This window comes from Dipodomys merriami, unplaced genomic scaffold (assembly GCF_024711535.1).
Source record: "Dipodomys merriami isolate MVZ:Mamm:240054 unplaced genomic scaffold, mDipMer1.0.p SCAF_17, whole genome shotgun sequence".
Classification (NCBI taxonomy): Eukaryota; Metazoa; Chordata; class Mammalia; order Rodentia; family Heteromyidae; genus Dipodomys; species Dipodomys merriami.
This window is the reverse complement of record NW_027203048.1, coordinates 764,215-783,291: the sequence shown is the minus strand read 5'-3', so window position 1 is coordinate 783,291 and position 19,077 is coordinate 764,215.

The following is a 19,077-nucleotide window of genomic DNA, read 5'->3' as shown; positions in this document are numbered from 1 at the left end:
ACAGAGACAAATAGATCTTTATCCTTTGGAAGCACAGAAGAAAACTGGCTTGTGGGGAACTGAGATTCTCCAGTGTGACTTATAACAAGCTGCCAGAGCCAGGTGGCATAACTCTGAAGTTGTGAACCAGGTAAGCCTGAGACAGTGCACAAGCAGCTCTTCCCCGCGAGACAAGAGAAGGGAAGAATGTATTGACCTTGAGTTTGAAGGGAGACGTGAAGGCTTCTTCCCATTCCACGGTCAGGTGACAGAACAAACTCAGGAGGAAAGCTGACATTCGATGTCTTTTCACTAATTGGTCCAACCCCAGGGCCACCCCCGCTGTAAGCTGGACACTGGGCTAGGCACCACGCAGGAGCACAGAGCTGGAGGAAGCCAGGGGCTCACCGTGGCATCAGGCTCAGCTCCGTAAGGAAAGTGGGCAGGGCACGTGGGGCTAGCAGGGCGGCTGGGCCTGCGGGACAGGATTTCCTGAGCTGAGGTGGGGTGATAGGAGGCAGGAAGGAATGCAAGGTACTGACGTCTAGCCCAGATCAGGCACCACAAATGCGGCAGCAGTGGGAAAGAAGCAATGGGGCATTTTTCCTGTCTTTGGGAGCCAGCAAGACCCAATGTGTGTGTGTGTGTGTGTGCACGCACGCATGTGTGTACATACAGCACACACACTTGCACACATATGCATGCACCACTGGTACTGGGATTTGAACTTGGACCTTGTGCTCTTGCTTGTCTTTTTCCACTCAAGGTTGGCAGGCCTCCAACTTCCATCTTTTCTACACCAACTGGCTTTGAACCTTGATTCTCAGATCTCAGCCTCTTGTTCAGGAATAGCTAGGATTACAGGCATCAGCCACCAGCTCTTGGTCTGATTTCCTTGGAAATGAAATTTTCATCCCTGAAGTTCTCAAACATCTGTTGTTTTGGTGGTTAACAAACACAAACAGTCCCGTGGGGCAAGCTAGGAGTTTCTCTGGTTGCCCTGTGTGTGGAAGGCGGTCAGTCAGGTGGTATGAGGGTCTCTCACGGAGGAAGGAAATCCAGGGGTCTGCCTCCTTGCAAACGCTCAAAATTGTAAATACCGAGGGGCCCCTTTCCAGTCACTGCTTGAAATCAGTGGAAAGCCACAAAGCTTCTTTGAGATGCAAATGCAATGTGAGGGGCCAGGCTTGCTCTGATTCTGATTGCCATAAGCACAAAATACTGCTGTCCACCGGGCCAGGCTTTCACTGGGGGCTTTGGCTGATTCATCCCAAGACTGTACAGTCCTTGATATCAAGGCTTAATCATAATACATGGTGCAGTTGTGCTCAGGGCCATTTGAAAAGGACACAGGGCGTACTGGGGAGGGGGGGACGGTGGGGGGGGGCAGGTCCCCTCCTGGTGATCAGAGTAACCCACGCTGCATAGGGTAAAGGTTCTTGGCTTGCTTGTGTTAGAATCCTTCTCCACAAAGACTGCTGGTTGTGTGACATTGAACACAATGCTTCACCTCTCTGTCCTCCCATTGTGTCTTCTAAACTAAGGATACTGCACCAGCTATGCGGCACACTAATGTAATCCCAGCATTCCTGCAGCTGTGCCAGGAGGATTAGGGATGATTGAGGTAGCTGGCTAAAAGTGAGATTGTCTCATAAAACCAAACCAAGAAAAAACCAGAACAAAACTGGGAAAACTATAGGAATGATAATAGAATACTGCACTCAAAATTCACATGAACTGAAATCTGTACAACAGTGAGGACAGGGTGAGGGCAGCAGCGCATAGTAGGTGTGGCCATTCTTCATGTTCTTACTACTGTCGATGAATGGTATCGGATCTTTAGCAAGGTACAAGAAACCACATCTGAGTTCTTGGCTTCTGAACCCATTTCAAAAGTAAACTCTCCGGGTGGCAGTGGTGTTCATGAGGGAAGGAGGCTACGTCTGTGCGTGATACAGGCCACAGCATCAGGCAGGCAGGCCGACCTGAAAGTTAACTCCCTGCCGGACACACCATGGCCTTCATCTACTGCATGCCCAGGGATTCTTCCCTGGAATTCCCTGGGCTGTGTGGGCAAGCAGGGAGTAGAGAACCATTGCAGGAGTACCCTTGGTACACCCTCCCTGCAACACCCCCAAATCAAGATGACCTCCTCACACAGTCACCTGCAGCCTGAGGTTCTCCGGAGTCTCTGGATTACAGGATCTCCTAAAGCGCAAGGGAGGGGAGCTGAGCCCTGGTGGCTCACGCGTGCAATCCTAACTACTCAGGAGGCTAAGATGTGAGGATCACGGTTCCAAGCCAGCCCAGGCAAGAAAGTCTATGAGACTCTTCTCTCCAGTTTACCAGCAGAACACTACAAGTAAAGGTGTGTGACTCGAGGGATGGAGCACCAGCTTTGATTGGAAAAAGGCAAGTGAGAATGTCAAGGCCTTGAGTTCAAGTACCAGCACAGACACACACAAACACACACTCATACACACACACACACACACTCATACACACACACATACACACACACACACACACACACACACACACACACACACACACACTGAGTAAGGAAGAGGAGACAATAGGGGCCATCTTATTTTCTCCTTCCTTCCTCCACCAGTCCTTCCTTGGGCTATTCCTCATCAAGCCTCATTTCTCATAGTCCCTCATTTAAAGAATGTCGAGACCAGCTGCTTTATCCTACATTGCCTGCCACTAGTCTCTGCTCAAAACAGCCCCTGGCTGCTGTTTCCTGAACTTGGCCACTTCAAGGCTGCTCTTTAAGTTTGTTGGGGTTTTTTGTTTTGTCAGTTGTGGGGCTTGAACTCTGGGCCTGGGCACTGTCCCTCAGCTCTTCAGCTCAAGGCGAGCACTCTACCACTTGAGCCACAGCACTACTTCTGGTTTTCTGCTGGTTTATTGGAGACAGGAGTCTCACAAACTTTCCTGCCCGGGCTGGCTTTGAACCACTATCCTCAGATCTCAGCCTCCAGAGTAGCTAGGATTACAGGCGTGAGCCACCGGCACCCGGCTTGCTCTGGAAGTTTCAAAAGAACTTGCAGGTAGAAAGAGCAGAGACAAACAGGTCCAGCTGACAGAGGGCATACCAAGCAATCCTTAGGCCTGGTGAGAGATGCAGCCAATAGACAGGCCTCAGTGCTCTCCCTCAGCCCACCCTCGTGCTCACTCCATACTCTGAGGTCAGCTTGAGTCATCGTCACTGTCCTTACCATTTCCTTTCGGCAGATATCTCTGTTTCAGTCTCTGTCTACCTGTGGACAACCCCTGTGTGGCTAGAAACAGTTTGGGGTCTAAGAAAGTGCTTGTCTGTAGAGCAGATGCCTCCTTCTGTGGCCCCTCTCCATGCTTTACATCTTTCTTTCCTGTATGACACGGAGCAAAGACGTAGTTGTCTGTATGATTATACTTTGCATCCACTTAGCCCTAGCTTTTTGTGGCTTTCCTGTCTATGACCTTGTTTTAGCCTAATGAGTCCTAGAGACTGATGGTGACGTCGGCACTGTAGATGAAGAGAAGATGTACAGAGACAGGGGTCTGGGTCCAGGCTCCCAGATAATCTGTGGCAGCCAGAAGGGAGAGCCCGGGGGAATGGCCTGTCCGATATTCCAGTCTTTCTGTGAAGCCTCATTGTAAATCAGGCACCATGAATCGCTCTGAGGAAGGGAAAGGATGTTTTGAGTAATATCAAAATAGGCCAATTATTTTCGGGAGGTTTAAAAAAAAAAAAAACAGCTGGGCTGAAGTCACGAATCAGGAGTCAAGAGCATTCTGATCTCAGCCCGGCTTCTGCCCCTGTATGTGACCGTATGCAGGTCACTCTTCCCCCCATCGAAGTTTGCCCAAAAGAACACACCACCACCACCACCCTGCCCCAAGAGAGTTCCCAGGAGATGTCTGAGTCATGGTCTGAGAGTTGTGATACAAATTTATTCCCAGAAGACAAACATGTTATCTTCAAATGACCTCTGAACTACATCAAAAGGAATAGCAGATCAGAGAGAGGCTTGCAGGATGACAGGGTTGGACTACTTTTTTTTTCCTATCATGAGCAAGAGCTCCTTCCTGTTTCTCGACTCTGGATCCAGTCTTCAGTTTTCCTTGACTTTCCAGGAAAACACACACACACACACACACACACACACACACACACACACACACACACACACACACACACACACACACACACACACACACACACACACACACACACACACACACACACACACACACACACACACACACACACACACGCTCACAGAGAAAGAGAACTCCGGCAAAGTCACTCTCCACCAAATCTTCTAGTTGTAGGTGAAATCTACAGTTCTACTGGAATTCCAGGTAAATGTGAGCAGGCATTGTTCTGGCTTTCTTCGTGATACAGTCATTTAATCCAAACACCGCTGTGTGAAACGTATTCCTGTTTTCGTGGGGGAGGCCCATAGGTTTTTAATTCTTCCCTGGGAAACAAAGGCCCTCATTCACCAAATGGTAACTCAAGAGGGTCGTTTCTGCACCAACCAGTCAAAAAATGTTGTCTGGCCACGAGATCCCATCATTAAACTGAAGAAGCAGGAGAAAGCTCGTTTTACAGAAAGCTCTTTCATAGGCAGTCAACCTCACCTCTGAGTTTTCCTCCTTATGAATAAGATCTCAGGTTTATTTTATAGGGAAATGTATCGAGCCAGAGGCTTTAATGACAAGATAATGAATGAGCAGAGGAGGACTCTGTTTGTTGCAAAAGGTTCAGATTACAGAAAACAAAGCCATTTCACCATTTGTTTTTGGAAGAAAGTCTTGGCAGCTCCCTCCAGGAGTGAGCTGGGAAGTGACTTCACACATGGGTAGGACAATTTTCTGTCTAATTTACCAACGGTTCCCAGAGAGCATTCCTTTTTTTCTTTCCCCAGGCAAGTTCACAAAAGATGGCCAATTCATGAACCCAGAGTTGTGATACGAAGTGCATTCATAGAAAATAAATGTCATCATCAAATGGTCTCTGAAATCTGTCTAATGAAATTGTATATTGAGAGAACCACATGAAAATTTCATTGTGGAATAGTTTTCTTGTCTTATCCCTTCATTCAGAGATACCTGCTATGTGAGCCCTGATTGGTTTGCAGGGCACTGGAGGGCAGGACAGAGGGAGGAGTTACTCAAACACATGAAGCTTTCTCTAACTGGATGGCTATTTTTATCCCAAAGCCAACTAACCTCATACAATGAAGAATAGCAATAAAGCCTTCAAAGAGCTCAAAACAAAGAACTACAAGAATTCTAAGAGAGTGATAAAGCAATGGTGCTTCAAGGAATATTTTAAGAACTTACTGGGCCTACAAGGTTCTAGAACAGTCCTCCCACTAGAACCTACCATCATGATGGATAAGGTCTTCATTTCCTCTGGATCATATGGTGGCCATCAGCTGCATGTGCAACTTCCCTAGTGTGACTGACAGACTGAATTTTATCTTTACTTTTTAATGTAATTTTACTGTTCTAAGATGTTGCAAACAGGGGTTATCATTTCGTAAGTCAGTTAATGAGTATGTTTCTTTCTTTCTTTTGGACATGTCACCACTTCCTTTGTCTTAATTGAAAGGCATAGTCTAGATTGTTATTGCAGTAAAACACCAATAACATACGATTTACCATTTTAACCACTGGCTCTGTGTGTGTGTGTGTGTGTGTGTGTGTGTGTGTGTGTGTGTGTGTGTGTGTGTGTGTGTGTGTGTGTGTGTGTGTGTGTGTGTGTGTGTGTGTGTGTGTGTGTGTGTGTACAAGTATTAGGCTTGAACTCAGGGCCTTGCATTCTTGCTTTTTTCACACAGAGCTGGTGTTTTACCACTTGAGTTATACCATTTCTGGCTATTTTTTGGTTTATTGAAGAAGATTCGGTTCTCTCAGGTTTGTCTGCCCAGGCTGGCTTTGAACCAAGATCCAAACATTGAAACCTCCTGCATAGCTAGGCTTATAGATATGATTTCCCACCCACTCCTGACCCCTTACTCAGCTCATTTTAACTATTTTTAAGTGTGCAATACAGGAGTATTAAGTAAACTCACAATATTGTACAACCAATACCTCCACTGCTTTCCAGGATTGTTCTTGTGCCTTAATAACCACTGCCCTTTCCCATCACCCAGCCCAGCCCCAGGGAACTTCTATTCAATTCTCATTTCTGTAGGAATTTACCTCTCCTGGATGCCTCCTGTTAGTAGAATTCATAGACATATTCATTCTGCACATCTGGCTAGTCTTATTGACGATAATGTCAAAGTTTGACTGAGTTTCCCATAATCAGACTTTCCTTCCTTTTTAAAGAATACTAACCTCTATGTCATGTTTTATGTCTTGACACTTTAAGTGATTTAAATTTAAATACTCATGCGTAGTCCAAAACTATCTTATGGGACACAATCAGACTTGGGTGCAGCTGTGTTGGAGACGTGTGTGTGTAAGGGGTGTGGGTGTGAAGGTGTGGGTGTGAGGTGATGATATTGTGAAGAGAAACCAAAGGGAAAGACCTGATAGAGCACAGTCTCAGAGAGAACAGATAGGGAAGAGGAAGAGGAGGAAGCCTGGTGGCTAAAACTAAAGGTATAGTAAGATGGGCACAAAGAGATAAAGCCCAGGACTACATAGTTGTACAGAGCACAAGTGGTCATGAACACTAAAAATTGGGTAACTAAGCCAGACACTGTGGCTCAAATCTGTAATCTTAGCTACTTGTATGGTAGAGATCTGGGGAGTGGATATCTAGCAATCACAGGTTGAGGCCAACCCAATACAATTTTTAAAAAGTTCCTGAGACTCCATCTCAACCATTGGCCAGGTGTGGCAATGCATGCCTACAATCCCAGCTATGGGGAAGGCATAATAACTGAGTGCCTATCACCCCCATTGATGAGGGGTTGCTCAGATAGGAAGATCACAGTGCTTTTTTTTTTTTTTTTTTTTTTTGCCAGTCCTGGGGCTTGAACTCGGGGCCTGGGCACTGTCCTGAAGCTTCTTTTGCTCAAGGCTAACACTGTACCACTTGAGCCACAGTGCCACTTCTGGCTTTTTCTGTTTATGTGGTACTGCAGAATTGAACCCAGGGTTTCATGCATGCTAGGCAAGTACTCTATCCCTAAGCCATATTCTCAGCTCCTCAGCGCTGTTTTAAAAATAAAAGGGATTCAAGGAGTGGCTCAAGAGCTAAAATAAAACAGGAAAGCCCAGCACTAGCAGCTCATACCTATAATTCTAGCTACTCAGGAGGCTGAGATCTGAGGACTGCAGTTCAAAGCCATCCTGGGCAGCAAAGTCCATGAGACTCTTATCTCCAATTAAATACTACAAAGCCAGAAATAGAGCTGTGGCTCAAGTGGTAGAGTTAGCTAGCCTTGAGCACAAAAGCTCAGTGCCTAGGCCCCAAGACCTCCAAAAATATAAATAAACATGGGGAAATTGTTTAAAAATAAACTGTGTACAATTACAATATTATATACTTCTTCCTTCCTTCACTTCATCTTTTCTACTATTTTTATAACAAGCCAGAACCAAATTCTGAACAAATACATGAAGAACTTGATCTGAGAAGCAAAAGAAAATACATACTGTGTAGAAAAGTTCCAGGGTAAAACAAAATAAATTAGATAACTGTTAAAATTGCAGAAAAAAATAAATTCTTGCTGGTGCTCCTATAAAATATCTCCCACAATATCTGGAAGATCGTGAGAACCCCAGAAAAGGATACTAGAGGTACGGTTATATTATTGACAAAACAAGCAAACTTACCAAATGTGCAAAATATTGCCAGGATTCAGGACATCTGATGGGGTACGATTCAGACAACAGTGCTAGAAAGACAAGAGGCCCGAGTCACAAGTCCAAAGAGCTTACCAGATGGGACAATAACGGTGAGATTCAGGTGCAGATCAAGGTAGGCAAAGGTTATCATTATTATTATTATTATTGCCATTGACAAATATCTTAAGGTTTCCCTAAGATAATAAAGAGAGACACTTTTTAGGCAGGACAGCACCCCGAAGTGAGATGATCCTCTGGGAATGGAGCAGAAATGTCTCTTCCACAGTCCGCTCCGGCTTTACTCTGCTCCCATGTACAGCAGTGAAGTAGGTAATGACTCCGATGTGAGAACTGGCCTTCTCACCGGCCCTGGTGAGAAAGGTCTGCCGTAAATCTTTACCTACGTTTTTAGGGGACCTCATAGACCATGTCACCCCAGCATTTTGAAGATGTGGAAAGTGAGGTTCAGGAAGTGACCGGTCGGGGGTGACGTGACAGGGTTTGACCAGGATGTTCTCGCCATGTGTGCTTTCCTCTGCCAACCCATCCAGGAACTTGCAAAGGTGATTTATCTCTACTTAGCACAGGCTAAGTTATTAACTGGCATAATTGTTCCAATGAGATCATCTCCAGTCCCTTCTGCAGCACTGCTCCTGGCTCTAGAACCTTCTCTGAAAATAAACTTGCAAAGTTAACCCACAAAGGAGAGTCAAAAATTTCAAGTAATAACAGTGCTTTGCTCAAATCCCCAAAAGGTCATAGTCACAAGTGTGTGTGTGTGTGTGTGTGTGTGTGTGTGTGTGTGTGTGTGTGTGTGTGTTATGGGTGTGTGTTATTCATATGTTTTTGTTTCTTGGTTGTTATTGATTTGTTTTTTGGTCAGACATGAGGCTTGAACTCAGGGCCTGGGCTCTGTCTCTAACCTCTTAACTCAGGCTAGTGCTCTACCTCTTTAAGGCACAGCGTTACTTCCGGTTTCCTGGTAGTTAACTGAAGTCTCACAGACTTTGCTGCCGGGACCATAATTCTCAGATATCCAACTCTTGAGTAGCAAGGATTATAGGCAAGAGCCACCAGCTCCCGGCAAGTATGTTCAACCAGTTTAAAGCATTTTTGTATCTATACACTATCACTGGGTCCATAGACTACATTAACATCAATGGGACATTCGAATAGTCTTTTGTGTGTGAGTGTGCTGGTATAAGGATTTGAACTCAGGACCTAATGCTTTTGCCTAGCTTTTCCACAGGAGACTGGTTTTCTTATCGCTTGAGCCACACCTTTGCTTCCAGCGTTTTTTTTTTTTTTTGGGGGGTCCGGTCATGGGCCTGAACTCTGGGCCTGGGCGCTGTCCCTCAGCTCTTCAGCTCAAGGCTGGCGCTCTACCACTGAGCCACAGCGCCACTTCCGGTTTATTTTTTGCTCATGTGGTGCTGAGGAATCGAACCCAGGGCCTCATGCATGCAAGGCAAGCACTCTACCACTGAGCCACCTTCCCAGCCCCTGCTTCCAGCCTTTGATGGTTCAATTGGACATAAGAGTTTCTGACTCTGAACCTTGATCTTCAAATTTCAGCCTCCTGAATGGCTAGAATTAGAGGCATGAGCCCCCAGACCCCAGACCCCAGCTGCTAAAAACCTGAACCCATCACCTCCAGCCTTCACGGCGTTTCCAGTGTCCAAGCAAACTGAATTGCAGAGTGTCTATCAGCAATCTTTTGTCTTGCTATCTGTTTTCTGGAACAAACTTCTCCATTCTTTTCTTCCTGAGTATCTCCTTCTTATCCAGTCTGCTTCCTCCCAGGAGTTCTCCTTTGTGTTCTTGCTGTCAAGGTCTGGCCTGTCCATCTGGGCTGCTACTCCCATGTCTGGAGCAGTGTGGGATCAATTGGCTTGCCCCAGGATTGTGACTTGCAGGCTTGGTGAATACTTTGGCTCTGGGGTGAATCCACCATGCAATTTAGATCAACAACAGATCTGAATGCCTAGCCCAATGCAATAGGAATTAAGTGGCTTCTCCCAAGAGGACAGAATGGGCTCAGCTGAGTCCAGTGTTGCTAGGCCTGGTTTACTACTGGAGGGTTTGGTAAAGGGAATGCCTTCTGCCTTCTGGCCCTAGCAGGTCCCCAGCTCTCCCTGGGCTCACAGCACACAGGGTAGTGTTTCCTCTGCTCCATTCCTCAGTGAGGAACAGCCTTAAAGGAATCTGGAAGTCTATACGTGAGCATGTCTTTCCTGCTGTATCGATTTCTAATTGTTCAGGGGCAGGGTCACAAAGGATGTTTGAGCTATGCTTTCATCCTGGGCTTGGGTTTTATTTCATTTCCTTCCTCCTTCCCAGTGGCTCTTCCAGTACCCTGTCATAAAGTTGCAGGGCTTTTAGAATTATTTATAATCTCATTCCAAATTGAAGGGAATTCTTAAAGGCTTCCAATTCCCTCACCATGTTTATTTAGATGTAGGTACTATTATAGTCCACAGTGATGCATTTGGATTACCTTGTAAATTTGTCTAAGGAATTCTAATTGATGATTGGGTTACTTAAAATCGAAATCATTTTGGTTGAGTCATGATGTCATGACGTTCTTGGAGCTACTAGCAACGTACACTTGAAACTTCTAGAAGGAAGATAGCTTAGCACCCTGCTCTCTCCAGGAGACTAGCGTATGAAGGGGAAATGGATGATACAGGTAGAGTGACACAAAAGGGGTTCAGAAAAGATGCATGCAAGAGAAACAATCACATGGCCTAAGGGAAGTTGTATTTGTGTGAAAGCTGGATGTTGGTCAATGTATGGACAATGAAGAGGAAAGAGGAGAAGAGAAGGACAGCATTAGGATAGCCAGGTACTGAAGTATGGAAGAGCCTATGGACTTGGACATATGGACCAGAAAATAAGTGAGAGACTTGTTCTAGAAAAGTTCAGTGAGATCAAAAAGAAGGATTGAAAGAAAAAAACCTAGGGACAGGGGAAAAAGTGTCTCAGGGCTGATCAGTGACAATCAAATGGCACCCTCCTGTCCTGTCCTGTCCTGTCCTGTGCTGTGACTATGGAGGCTTGGTGAACTCACTCCGGAGGCCAAGCCATTCATACGCCTCCACAGGCATCACTCAGTTTCCCCAGGGGTTTGCTTTCAGGACTTCCTGTGGATGCCGAAGTCCCTGGATATCCAAGTCCCTTTGATAAGAGGACAGCATTGCATTTAACCTGTGCACAGCCTCCCATACATTTTAAACCATCTTTGGATTACTAATAGCACCCAGTTCTGTTAGTCTGGTTTGCATTACTACCACAAAGTATTGAATGGAGACATGTTTAAATTAAAAAAAAAAAAAAAAAAAAAAGAGTTACGCCCAGCACTGGTAGCTCATCATGCCTATAAATCCTAGCTATTCAGGAGGCTGAGAGCCAGAGGATTATTATTTAAGATCATCCAAGGCAGAAAAGTCTGATAGACTCCATCTCCAAAATAAACAGAAAAAAAAAAAAAAAAAACAGAGCCAAAAGCATGGCTCAAGTGGTAGAGTGTCAGCCTGACAAGTTCAAGGCCTCAAGTTCAAACCCCAATACATGCAAAAATAAAAAAGGAAAAGAAATTCATTTTTGATTCAGGGGTCTGCAAGTACAAAATGAAGAACTGTATCTAGTGATGATTTTCTTGCTCCCAGAAGCCAAGGTAGCACAAGGTACCACATGGTGAGCAATAGAGAGTGTGGGTATCTATATATATATGTGTGTATGTCTGATCCTTCTTGTTGTTATAATGACATAAGGAGTCAATCTAGGGACTCTAGCCTATTGACTTAATCTAATCCCAATCACTTCCCAGAGGCTTCACGTCAAGTTTCTACCCGGTTAATATCTCCCAAATGGAGATTAAACTCCTGCATGAGTTCTAGAGGCACAGACCTTGCCATAGCAGTGATGCAATGGAAACACTATATAAATAATTGAGTCTGCCAGGTACCAGTAGTTCATGCCTGTAATCCTAGCTATTCAAGAAGCTGAGTTCACAGTTCAAAGCTAGCCCAGGCAGAAAGTCTGTGAGACTCTTATCTCTGATAAACTAAAAAAAAAAGCTGGAAGTGGAGCTGTACAAGTGGGAGAGCCCTAGCCCTGAGGACAAAGAAGCTCAAGGACAGCACCTAGGCCCTACGTTCAAGCCACAGGACCAGACCAAAAAATAAACAAATAAAAATATAAATAAATAACTGAGTCTACAAATACAGAACCATGGGCATAGATGAATTACTCCACTTTGTCCCTCAAATTGTAAGCACCAGAAAGAGAGTCATAGGGCCATGTGACAGAGGAGTCCTAAAAGCTCTTCATCACCTTAGGGACTTCTGTTTTTCCAATGGTAACATTATATGCTACTTTGTAAGTGTCAGAGCTAACCAATGGAATCCTCATCTCCGGCCTTACATCTAGAACCAGAACCAGAACATGGAGCATGCTGGGAGGAGGCAAAAATGAGGATGCAGGGCAGACAGAGATTATGATACTAAATTACCTCCAATGTAGAAGGGCCTGCCAGGCTCTCCCCACTCAAACCAGGAGTTCATCCTGGGAAGCCTGCTGAGGAGGAAGCGAGACAGGGAGAGAGCAGGGCAGATTTCTTGAGGAACTTCACAGCCCAGGTGAGACATGTGGCTTTGGATGTTGTAGTCCAGTGTGAACCGCAGCCTGCCACTTGCTCCCTGAAGATCACCTGATAACTCTGTATCTCATCTTTCTCTCTATAACATGAAGACAGAGCCAGGCGCCTGTGGCTCATGCCTGTAAGCCTAGCTACTCAGGAGGCTGAGATCTGAGGATCGCAGTTCAAAGCCAGCCTGGGCAGGAACACCTGTAAGACTCTTATCTCCAATTAACCAGCAGAGTGCTCGCCTTGAGCTGAAGAGCTGAGGGACAGCACCCAGGTCCAGAGTTCAACCCCCACGACTGACAATAAAAAGAGGACAGAAACCCATCCAGCTGGTGGCCAATTGCCAAGGTCAGGGCCACCAGCCCTGGGCCCTGAGATGTAAGGACGGTTTGACAAAGAGAAAGCACCACACCCCTGGGAGGAAAAAAAAAATGAAAACCAAGAGTCTCATCCAAGCCCTTCCGAGGGGGGTTTGATATCTGTGTCACGTGAGCACATTTCTGATGCTTCCAAATCTACAAGATGAATTTACAACTTCATCTAACCACACATGGAAAAGGCCAACCATCTTGACACAGCTTTGCCTGGCTCCCCGGTGTGACGATCGAGCTGGTCAGCAGCCCCTGCTGCACAGAGGGTGATGCCAGTTCCAGGCCTGAGGCTGCTTTTCACTCCATCCCATCCACAGGCACATGAGCTCCCCAGGTTCAGTCTTCTTAAGCAAAACACAGGAGCACACTGTCGTTGGAGGTAGATATGTCACTTGCTTTCACGGGATATGAGTCACGATTCACAACTCCAAAAAAGAATCAAAGGAATTCATTAGAGCAACTCTAAGTGTCACATCAGCCTATGTTAATACTGCTGCTTTTCTCTCACCTGGGCCCCCAGCAGCAGCGGCACACAGGTCTGGGAATGGGGAGGTCTGAGTTTGCAGCAGAGTGAGAGCAAGAGGGAAGACATGAAGAACTCTTCAGTATCCTTAGCCATAAGGGAATGCAAAACATTCAAAATGGCAGCCATCAATGAAACAAACAACAGCAAATTCTGGTAAGGATTGTTGTTGTTCTCACCTACATAGCTGGTGAGAATGTAAGCTGCGGAAACCACTATGGAAATCAGTATGGAGTTATTCGAGAGGCTAAAAATTGACCTACTCATCACCCCACCACACCACTATTGAGCATATAGTCACACAAGAGGAAATTAGTGTACCAAAAAATACCAGCATATGGGCTGGGAAGGTGGCTCAGTGGTAGAGCGCTTGCCTTGCACGCATGAGGCCCTGGGTTTGATTCCTCAGCACCATATAAACAAAAAGAAAAAAGCCAGAAGTGGTGCTGTGTCTCAAGTGGTAGAGCACTAGCCTTGAGCTGAAGAGCTGAGGGACAGCGCCCAGGCCTAGAGTTCAGGCCTCACGACTGGACCCCCAAAAAAAAAAAAAAGAAAAATACCAGCATATACTTGCTTATTGGAGCACTGTTTACAATAGCCAGACAGTGGAATCAACTTGGGTGCTCAACAACAGATAGATGAATAAAGAAGCTGTGATTCACATCTTTATCCATGTATGTATGTGTATACATGCATGCATACATGCATACAGTGGAATATTATACAACTATAATTAAATGATGTCATTTGCAGGAAAATGAGTAGAATTAGAGGACAGATAGAGCAAGACAAAATAAGCATTGAAAACAAAGTATCCTATGTTTGCGCTCATTTGTAAGAGTATATATATATATATATATATATATATATATATATACCTAAAGTGTATATATATATATGTGTGTGTGTGTAATGCATGATCATGAGCATATATATGTATATGTGTCTGTATACATAATTATATATGGGTAAACAAAAAACACTAGTTTTAGGTGAGAAGGGTAACGGGAAAAAGAAAAGAAAGAGGGTGAATAATTTTGAGATGCATAGCTCAAGAACCTCAATGCAAGCTGTTGGTCAATAGCAGGTTGGGAGGAAGAGAGAGAGGCTCTGTTGGACAGTGGGTATTAGCAAGAGGGAGTTTGCCTAACAAGTGTGGATGAGGTCAAATACTCTCTAAGTCAATTTTCAGCATGTATGAAAATAATAAACCCTCTTGAAATTATATTGGGAAGAGAAGAGATGGGGAAGGGTGGATGATGGGGGAAGTTGGAATACATTGAATAGGTGTGTAGAAATGTCATGATGAAATTTCCCCTTGTGCAGCAAATATATGCAAAGAAAAAGAGAGAAACAGACAGAAAGAAAGAAAACATCAACAATGAAATCAACTCTGCTACAGTAAAGGGAGACGGATGCATTATGGTTCAATGGTAGAAAACTTCCCTTGCATGAACAAGGCCTGAGCTCAATCCCTAGCACTGTAAAGGAAGAAGAGGAGGAGGAGGAGGAATAAAAAAGGGAAAGAGAAGGGAAGACAAGGTGAGAGGAGAAGGAAGGAGAGAGACAGGAGAGGGAAGGGGAGAAAAGATGTTGGAGCAATGCAGTCCTTAACATCAGAGGATGGAGACATCCCTCCTTCCCAAGTTTTCCAAGGTTCTCCTAGGATCCCTGGCAGACACACCAACCTTGGAATCAGACACCTGTCTTTCCCACCAGTATCCCTGGCCTTCTTGAGCTATTGTCCCTGTCTCTGGAAAGCCTCCCCTCACCACCAGATGGGGAGGTGGGCCCTGAGTTTAATCCCTCCTAGCCCTGAGTACACTGCATTACATCTAGTTCTGCCCTGGCTGTCTTTCCCTATTAGACTGTAAGTACTCCGAGGGCAAAAATCTCTCCTGAGCAACTCTAGAATCCCAGAATGGAATGCACAGGGCTTGGCCCAGAGCAGATGGCAAATAAAACATTCACTAATCTGAGTCCCCTGGCGTTGGAGTAGATATGTGTCTCTGTTGGAGTCCTACCGCCAATCCTTCAGCATGTGACCACGTTCGGAATTAAGAGAGAATTCGTTAAAACGAGGTCAAATTAGAATGAAGTAGACCCCTCACACAACATGAGGAAGGAAAGCTTGACAAAGACACAGGGTGATACATTTAATAAGGACACCATGAAAAATACAAAGGCAAGCTGGGGAGACACAGGTGTTGTCCCCTGTCACCAGATTCTTCGGACGGTGCCCGTCGTGGCTCTCCCTCACAGCTCTCAGAAGGAACCTTCTCTTCCCAGCGTTACCAGTCAGCACCATGACAGATTTCCAGCCTCCAGAATGGTGAGACACCTCTATCCTATAACCTTCACCTTGGGGTACTCTGTTATGGGAGCCCTAGGGAGCTAAAACATACCCCCAGCCCTCCACCCTGACACAACCCTGCTCTTTCAACTCCAGTATTTCCCTTCAGCATATCCTTCTCTCAAACTTTCCTTATCACTTTTTTTTTTTTTTTGGTCAGTAGTGGGGCTTGAACTCTAGGCCTAGACGCTATCCCTCAGCGCTTCCGCTCAAGGCAAGCGCTCTACCACTTGAGCTACAGTGCCACTTTCCAGTCTTTTCTTTATGTGGTGTTGAGGAATCGAACCCAGGGCCTCATGCATGAGAGGCATGTACTCTACCACTGAGCCACTTTCCCAGCCCCCTTATTATCACTTAAATATGCTCTTTCCCCCGTCTATCTCTGTTTCTCTGGCTCGGTTCTCTATCTCTTTCTCTTTCTCGGTCTCTTTCAGGTAAGGGTTCATTCTCATTTTTTGTCCAGGACATTGATTCTCCTGTTTCTCACATGGCTGAAATAATAGGCATCTGCCTGTATCATACCATTTGTTGTTGTGATCTTCCCTATTTGTATGCCTGGGCTAGCCTCCAACCAACCTTCTCCCAATCCCTACCTCCCAAGAAGCTAGGGTTAGAGGTGTAAACCACCATGCACAGCCCTCAAAGACTTTTCATTGCTTAGATCCTTTTTGCCTCCAAGTACCTACTCCTTGTTCTCATATTGCATAACAAGAAGCGAACAAAAAAGTTGACATCTGCTGAGTTTTGTTTAACGGGGACGGGAGACATTTCCAGATTATTTCAAGCTTCTTTTAGGATGCTATCGTAATTCAAATCCCACAAGAATCCATTATCAATAGCCAAAAGATCTCAAGAAATATTCTGTAGGCAATTATAACCTATACCAGAGTTCAAACGGGGGAGGAATGAAGGCTTCACCTCCCAAGAGGATTTCCCAGCCCCCTGGAAGGACCTGGTGCCAGGAGAGGGGAGCCCCCAGTGCTGAGATGACAGGAAACGGGGTGGCATAAGCTGTCCCCCACACCACAAAAGACAGGAAATCCCCAGCCAAAGGTTGAAAATCTGACCTTAGCTCACCCCTGCTTTGTGTTGGGCCTGAATGAAAGGCCCACAACACAAAAGACTCCACAGAAGTGATTAGGGCCTGGCCCCGGGGCAGGGAGGGATGAGACACAGTCCAAAACTGAGCTGGCCTAGATCTAAAGAGCTGACTGGAGACCTGTTCACAGTTTCTAGGGACGACTTGTGTCAAGAGGAGAGAATGGCCAGAGCTCGCAGGGAGTGTCCAGGCTGGGCCAGCCATCTGGGCCTCCTAGGTAGGGCTCAGGGCGTACAGTAGTGCAGGGGTGGAGGTGGATTGTCAGGTGGGTGAGCATGCCCTCCAGCTCCACCATCAGAAGCCCTAAAATGGGCATTCGCTCTGATCTGAAGATCACCCCCACAAACAGAACGAGCTAACTGACAGCCAGAACCCTTTAGATCCACCTACACTGATAGTTTCTTTAACCTTTGAGGTCCTGTGTTTCATTTCATCCCTCCATCTTGTGAGGCTGGAACTTCACCATCCATCTACAGATGAAGCCACTGGCTTCATCCTGGGGGCTCAGAGGAGGGGACGCAGCTGTGAGCACTTCACCTGGCCAGGGCTGTGGCTCTGGGCCTCCTTGTCCCGGGGCTGCTGAGCATGGGGTCCTCCCTGCCTGCCTCCTCACTAAGGGCTGACCAGCATGTACTGTTCCAGAACAAGGAAGACACGGATTGCTGTGGGAGTAAGTGAAGAGGGGCGAGGTCCTGTTCACAGGCTGATTCTCCTTAGGCTAAGCTGACTAGATTTTTAAAAGTCATAAAAACATTGTGTTTGGTGGGGAGGGAGGGTAAGGAAGGGAGAGAGAGCTCATTGGGGCATAGAGGGGAGGGAAAAGAGAAATAGGCTGTGTTGAGGGGTTAGTAGCAGGAGAGAGTTGGGCTACACGTGTTTGCATGTATGAAAACGGAACAATGAAACCTGTTGAAATGGTTTTAGGAAGTAGGGAGAGTCAAAGAAGTGGTGAGATTACTGGAAATGCACGACACAGGAGTGGAAATGCCACAATGAGCTCCCCTCCATAATAATGTATGCTCATTAAAAAAAAGGGGGGGGGAGGTTGAGAGAGGCTGGGAAGGTGGCTCAGTGGTAGAGTGCTTGCCCAGCATGCATGAGGCCCTGGGTTCAATTTCTCAGTACCACATACACAGAAAAGGCCAGAAGTGGCACTGTGGCTCAAGTGGTAGACTGCTAGGCTTGAGCAAAACAAGCTCAGGGACAGTACCCAGGCCCTGAATTCAAGCCCCAGGACTGGCCAAAAAAAGTGGGTGAGAGGTACCCATGGCCCACACCTTTAATCCTATCTACTCAGGAGGCTGAGAGCTGAGAATTGAAGTTCAAACCTATCCCAGGGAAGAAAAGTTCATGAGACTCTTTATCTCCAATTAATCACCTGTGGCTGAAGCTAAAAGGCTACGTTCTGGTAGCCAGGCTCTGAGTTCAAGCTCCTGTACCAGAAAAGTAAGAACAAAGGAAGGAAGGAAGGAAGGAAGGAAGGAAGGAAGGAAGGAAGGAAGGAAGGAAGGAAGGAAGGAAGGAAGGAAGGAAGGAAGGAAGGAAGGAACTATCACCTTATTCATTCTTCTCCTCCTGGCACTAAACCAAAGATCTGTCTCTTTCTCCTGTACAGATGCGGGGATCTGCAAATAAAACATGGCAGCAAGCGTGGAAGGATGTGCTCCAAAGCCTGTGCTTTCAGATTGGCACCAGTGTGTGGAGGGCAGAGGTGGAGGGTGTAGCTTCCAGCTCTAGCTGTGCAGGCCGCTGCACCCTGCACCCTGGGCATGCGTCACAGAGCTACCCAGCAGAGGGAAGCTGAACAAAACCTGGAAAGGATGAAAGCTTATCTCTGCCTAGCACATCATGGAGAACCTGAGGAGCTCCAGTGCAGTGGGCTAAGAACATGAGCAGAACCGCCGGGCTGTGTGGTCACAGACACCTGTGATGGGTCTTATGTGAGCGCATCCGGGGACAAGGCAGCTCTGCCTAGAGCAGATGCTGTGGGGGCCTGGATGGTGAATTTATGGGGGTTCTATTCATAGAGGGGAGAACCGGTGAAAGCTCCCTGGGTACTTGGCCAGAGCCACCTTTACTGGCTATCCTGTAGCCACACCTGTTCCCCAAGAGTGTGGGGGGGGGGATGCCATCCCTCATACTGCCTCCTAGAGGTAAGCTGGAGCCAGTGATGGAGGAAAAGAGGAGAAGGGGGTGGGGGCTCCACACCTTAGGGCAGTCTCCTCGTCATCATACTGAGACAGGTGCAATCAGACAGAAGGAGACAGTTCATTTCCCTGGAGTTGATGGAGCAGATCCTGA